Source organism: Abramis brama, assembly GCF_963993115.1.
Source record: "Abramis brama genome assembly, chromosome: 1".
NCBI classification, from domain to species: Eukaryota; Metazoa; Chordata; class Actinopteri; order Cypriniformes; family Leuciscidae; genus Abramis; species Abramis brama.
The window spans coordinates 47,960,341-47,967,081 of NC_139963.1; the positions used below are offsets into that span (position 1 = coordinate 47,960,341).

A 6,741-nucleotide genomic window follows, 5' to 3' on the forward strand; every position below is an offset into this window, starting at 1 on the left:
ATCTTGTTTTCCAATTGAATCAAGATTATTTTTTCTTACCCCACTGGCAGATAATTTAGCTTGTTTTAAGCAAAAATTACTTAAATTACTCTGTTTATCTGAAAACAAAATAGAATTTCTTATGTCATTTTACTTCTCTAGTAAATGCTTCTTGATTTAAGAATTTTTAGATATTTGGACTGGAAACAACACAAGAAACAACACAAAAATACTAAGTAAGAAAAGCATGTTTTGCAGTGTAGGACTTGTCCCCCTCAATGTCTATGTACACAGCCCTGGAGTTACTTGACTATCCAATATGAAAAAAGTAGGCTATACTGACATTGAAAAATATCTTCTTAATTTTGTGTGTAACTGTCTCTAGTATAATGAACAGACACAATTCAAGTTAAGACATTTTAATGACACCAGAAAGAACTCCAGGAGAAAAGGGATCAAAAAGGAACAGCAACAATGTAGAGAAGGATTCTTCCTGGCAACCTGTAACAGAGTGAAAAACATTGAGAAAAAGCAGTTAGGACTAAAGCTAAGAATAAAATTGTCATTACACTGGATAATATAATTAAAAATCTAACAACAATCAAATGTACATCAGCTGGCAAACCATTTAATAGTTTAATAGGTTTAATAGTCTATTTAAAGGGAATGATTGTTGTGGGGAGTTTGCTCAAACTATGGCAGCGATACAGCGAATAGTTGTGCTAAAAGACGGCGCCGTCCGCGGAGTGCTTTCAAAGGCCAGTGAAAGCATACTGTCAGTTAAATTGTAAGTAGATGCTAACTGTTTCTCATGGGTTTGTATGGTATTTTAAACATTTACAGGGGTAAGTCTGTGATTTTATTGCCATCCGAATCCATAATGTCAGTGTTTATTTTCACCCAACCCGCGTACATTTCTTAATTGCTTTTATAAAGAACACCGCTTTCTCAGTTAACGCAGTGAAGCAGCCCCTGCACGAAAGAATAATTGATTCTCGAGCCATCGATATCAGCAGATTCAGCAGCATCGCCACGGGCAGCACTGGGTAACGTCACACGTAAGAAGGAATATCTTTAGCAGCTTTCTAAGGTATGGTTCTCTTATACCTTAAGAGTCTTCGTAGCACGCTAAGAGACAACGTTATCGGGAAACCCAGCCCAGGTGTTTATGAATGAGACACTGAATTAATTGGTTTTAAAAGTGTTTGAATTAATGATTCAATTGAGTATCTTTTTTTTAAGTAGACTGAAACATGTTATTCTGATGTATGTTATCGTGATCTCCATTTTAAACAAAACAAAAATGATTTTAAACCAAATAGATTCTCAGTTTATCCTGAATTAGGAGCCGTTCACATATCGCGTCTAAAAACGTGTGGAAAGCGCTCTCTCCTTTCTACAAGCACTTGCGCTCCCGTGGCGTCTGTCGTTGCTATGCAACCATGAACTGCGCTCTCCATGATGACGAGGAAGTATCAGCAAAGGATTAATTGATTTCTAGCCCTTGCATTAGCTTTACTACTAGATATATTTATGGAGATGAGAAATAAAAACTCGCCCTGTACAGCTATGATCGGCTGTTCGGCCGAGTTTTCCATGTTGTTACGGAAAGGCCAAAGCTGATCGGTTGGTTTTTGTCACATGACCTGCGGTGCGCTTGTGGCATTCTGAAAAGTTGAGATGTTTTCACCTCGCTGTGGCATATGCGTGCCTGGAAAAACGAGCACGCTGCATCGCATGCGCGTCACTTCTATTATGGTATTACCGGTGTTGTCACACTTTGATTAACCGGTGGGGAAATATCCGAACGTATGACTTACAGAAGGTACAATTAACTAAGAACGTTTCGGGAAACACGTATTAACGATAAGGTACAGCTTAAGGTATAACTTAGGAATGACGTAGCGTTAAGAAGGTTTCGGGAAATCCAGCCCTTATCATAATTAAAAACGTGTTTCCTGAAACGTTCTTAGTGTTGCGCTTTTATTGAGCAGGTCATGCAATAACATAAATTAGTTATTTACACCAATAAGGTGATGCGGCTGCTGGGCAATCTGGTGAGTTTTGGAGGTGGAGCATTGAAGAGAGGGGTGTGTTTGTTTGGGTTCATTCCAAATATCAACAGTGTCCAACAGCGTTTTTGAAATATCGCTTACCCCACCTTAATATCTGGCAGTTTTTTTATGTCCATCTATAGTTGCCATCATCTGAAGTCTTCACAAGTGAGGCTGGATCCAAACTGGAGCTGCTATAATCTCTAGTGAACTTGCTGAGCATCCTGAGATAGAAACAGGGAAGCAACAGGAGAAAGATTAGCATAGCTGCAGTTCATATTATTTCAGGCAAAAGATGATCATGTGCACTTTTTACTATTTCATCACATATTAACTGTAAAACAAGATTATGAGATGTGTTAATTGAATGCTTGGCTAAAGAGTTGTGTCTTTAGTCTAGATTTAAATTGGGAGAGTGTGTCTGAGCCCCGAACATTATCAGGAAGGTTATTTATGAAAGTAAAAGAGTAGCAAAACTCAAGAGCATAAAAAGTTGAATTTGAGAACTTGTCCCCTGTAAAATACCAAAGTTCAAAGTTGAATTTAGAGATTTGCACTTGCAGAACGTGACTTAACGCATAGACAGTGATATTAAAATAAATAAATGATAACTCTGTAAACACCATACTAATTAAAAATAGACTACTATGTACAGTTAAGCGTTTTCCTCACATAGAAAACTGGTATAAAACACTTAAAGGTTGCATGGTATGAAAATTTCACTTTATGAGGTTTTTTAACATTAATATGAGTTCCCCTAGCCTGCCTATGGTCCCCCAGTGGCTAGAAATTGTGATAGGTGTAAACCAAGCCCTGGGTATCCTGCTACGCCTTTGAGAAAATGAAAGCTGGTAATAATCATACATTTTTCTTGAGCGTCAAATCATCAAATTAGAATGATTTCTGAAAGATCATATGAAGCTGTGATGCTGAAAATTCAGTTCTGATCACAGGAATTAATTACATTTTACAATATATTCACATAGAAAAAAATTATTTAAAATTTGTTATATTATTTCACAATATTATTGTTTTTAATGCTGTCTTGGTGAACATAAGAGACTTCTTTCAAAACATAATTTTTTTACCAACACAATTAGTGCATGTTAGACATTAGTGTATGTTTGAAGTTTTACTTACTAATCATATGGTTCATAGCGCCTTAGAGATGATGATCCGCCCAACTCTGCTACGGTGGAGGCCAGGGCATCAACATTGAAGGATCTAGGAACACAACAAACCATTTGTCACAGAGCCAACAATATCATTATATAATGCCAGGTTTATTACAAGTAAGAAGCTATAGCTAAGCTATATTATATATAAGCTACAGCAGAGGTGAAATGCTTTTCTGAGATGAGTTTCTGAATCTATTTGACCTGCATCTGGGCATGGAGTACCTACGGCCTGAGGGAAGTAGCTTGAACTGGCAGGACAAAGGATGACTAGGGTCAGCTGCAATAGATAGTGCCTTCTTTGCCACTCTGTTGGAGGAGCTGCTAAATGTGTGAGAGAGGGGGAAAGTTAAAGCCTGCAATCTTGCTACACGTCCTAACAATACTCTCTAATCGTTTTTTGTAGACAAGGAACCAAACCAGCAGATAAAACAGAAGGTTAAACAGACTGAATAAAACAAGAATAAAACATTCTCATCAAAGTGGGGTCAATGTTAAAATTCCTCAGTCTACAGTAAAAATACATTCGCTGCTGGGCTTTGGCACAAACAGCATCAGTGTGTAATTCAAAACATAGCTTACTATCAATTATTGTGCCAAGGTTGTATTCTTGTATTATCTCAATAGGTTATGATAGTGAGGGGAAGAGGGGGACTCTGTTTCCTAAAATCAGTAATTAATTCTTTAGTTTTGGATTTCCTAACGTTACCTACCTAACGTTACCTGTATTTCCTACTTCTCCGGCAGTAGCTTTCTTCAGAAATGTTGAAGTCGTGGAGCTTTCCCTCTGTTATGGGTTATTTTGTTGCTGCTGAAATCACAGAACATTTTTTTTAATCAATATTTGTTTACCATTGAGCTAGTTTCAACCATGTAACTTAAGTGTAAGTTCTCCATGTAAGTGACGTCACCGATTACATACGTTTATGTTTACGTTTGTGTAAAATAAATTAGCTCACTTCCAAGTAAAACCTTTACAAAACCTCTCATATACACATAAGAGGTGATTAAAAGCCCAAACTTTCATAAACAAAAGCTCAACCGAGTTAACGTTAACTTAGCTTAACTTACCTCTTCTGAAAACGGTTGAGATGCTAATGGACTTTTTCCGAAGACACAAAGCCATGTCTATAAAAGTAAATATTCAACATAAGCGTATCAATTACAAGTAAGAGAAGTGTCAAGAACAATTGTGTGTATTATCCGTGTGATTTTAGAGACTAATATCACCTGAAAGCAGTGAATTTGAAAACAACAGCGAGAGAGGGAGTTTTCCTGCTTACCAGTCGCAGTGGTCCCACGGCGTTTCCATGGCAACTCTGTGCCGCGGCCGCTCCAGTGTTTGAAAGCGACTTGAAAGTTCACAAGCACAACGCGACATCGGCTCGATCTCTTTTTAATACAGATTTCACAAGTTGAGAATATTTGTTTTTTATATAAATTACTTCATTTAAAAGAAGATAATTCAAGCTTCATGCCTGTGTGTCTGTATGTCTGTTTGACTGAGTATTCGCCGAGTTATAGTTCATTTTTGGACGCGTTTCAGAATTGACTTCACTGACAGAGAGAAGGCAGAACTCGCATCATGTTTATTTTTCTTTATTTGGCGAAAAGCACAACACTTTGTTTTTATTGTGAGTATACACAAAAATAATACACACTTAACAGGATCGATTGATGTATAACAAGCATATAAGATAAAAAGTAATTTTTTTTTATTTATTTTTTTCACTGATAAGGAAAAAAACGAGCCTATCGCGCCGGCGCGATAGCCAACCTCAGGGGGTTAATCATAGCAGCACTGTCCTTGTACAGCATAATATTTCTAACTTTTACAATGTAATCCAAAGACTTTCTTAAAAGTGTCTCATATACAATAAAATAGTTTTGTTTTGTTTTGTTTAGTTTGTAGACACACAGACATCAATAATCAGCCTGTGAATCTCAACAATGGTGACAATTATAAAGCATGTTGCAGGGCATTCTGGGTGCCACCAATCAAAACTCATTCATGGCTCCCATCATACTTTGCTGCATGAATAAATAATGAGCTTATGTTCAGAGTTGATCTGTTTAGATTCATACGTTAATTCTTGATGTCTATGTGTGTCTACATAAAAAAAAAAATTGAAGATTTTTTTTTTTAATTGATTTGATCATTTGGATTTCATTGAAAAGGCTAAACATATTATGCTGTACAAGGACAGTGCTGCTATAATTAATAAAGTAAACCTAACTCAGAAATTGGGCTCTATATGAGCTCAGTGATTCAGGTTAAATGATTGTGAAATAATGATTATGTTAAAACACAACCAACACCATCAGATCACCTTTTCTCTTTGTTCATCTGGCTGTTATAACTCAGGTACAGCAGCCAAACAAAATCTAAAGTTAATGAATTAAGGGTCAACAGTGACTTAAAATTACGGTTTTCTCCTTCAGTGATTCTGCTTGTTAACATCAGGTGTCTTCAATGTTGGCAATAAAAATAAAGAGTTCTTAATTCATCTTTGACATCTGTCTGTTATTCAGATATTTTTGTTTAAAAAAAATGGTTGCAAATTTTACTCATTTTAAATGGTTAAAATTATGATTTAATTATTACTCAATTCTAATTTGTTAAATTTAATTAATAATATTGCTTGTAATCTATTGCCACAATTTTATTGAGTACATATAGCGTATTAATTTTTACAGTGCAATACACTGTCAGAAATAGGGGTACAGCAGGAGTCCATTTCTGTCCCCCAAGGTACATATATGTACCTTTTTGAGGGTCAAAAGGGTACATATATGTCCCCAAGCATTAAAAGGTACAAATATATACCGTTTCTTTTAAAGGTTAAGGTACAATATCAAAAGACAGCCTCTGCTAAGTAATTTTTTATTTTATTTTTTGTTTTTTTTTAAGGTTTTAATGATACCTTAATCATTTAAGGTATATTTTAACTTATCACTATATTTTAGTAGCCTTGAAATAAAGGAAATAAAAATTTTGTAAGTCAATTTACTGATATTAAATACTGATAAATATTAAACACAGCAAAAACTCCAGTGTTAAATGAACTCTCCTGGGAGTTTATTTGGCTCCAGACTCAAGAGTGTTAAAGTGTTAAAATATGAATGTTAAATTAACAATCAAGATTGTTAAAGTTAATGATCTAATTAAGTGATTCATTGAGTGATGATTGAGCATTATTGAAGACACCTGATGTTAACAAGCAGAATCACTGAAGGAGAAAATATCATTTTTTAAGACACCGTTATGTAGATCAGTGTTTGCTTGAGTTGGGCTCTTGACCCTTAAACTGTTAACATTAGATTTTGCTTGGTTGTTGTATCTGAGTTATAACTCTCAGATAAACAAAGAGAAAAGTTGATCAGGTGGTGTTGGTTATGTTTTGACATACTCAGAAATTGCCTGAATCACTGAACTCATTTAAAATATAATTTCTGACTTAAATGTTTATTGTTGATCACAGCATCACTGTGATACTATAGCATAAAATCCAGAAGTTTTGAAATAATCTAGA

The 6,741-nt window shown here is 35.4% G+C and overlaps 1 long non-coding RNA gene across 3 annotated transcripts; it reads right to left on the bottom strand.

Moving 5' to 3' along the window:
* Positions 1–382: 382 nt before the first annotated feature.
* LOC311083384 lies at positions 383–4,391 on the bottom strand. Of its 3 annotated transcripts, none has more exons than XR_014606277.1 (6): positions 4,280–4,391; positions 3,932–4,019; positions 3,438–3,517; positions 3,174–3,257; positions 2,136–2,257; positions 383–480 (listed from the first exon to the last, which is right to left on the bottom strand). It is a non-coding gene; the product is annotated as an uncharacterized lncRNA (long non-coding RNA). The 3 variants fall into 3 exon arrangements; XR_014606278.1 differs by having other exon boundaries at positions 3,438–3,529; XR_014606279.1 differs by having other exon boundaries at positions 3,438–3,532.
* Positions 4,392–6,741: the final 2,350 nt, after the last annotated feature.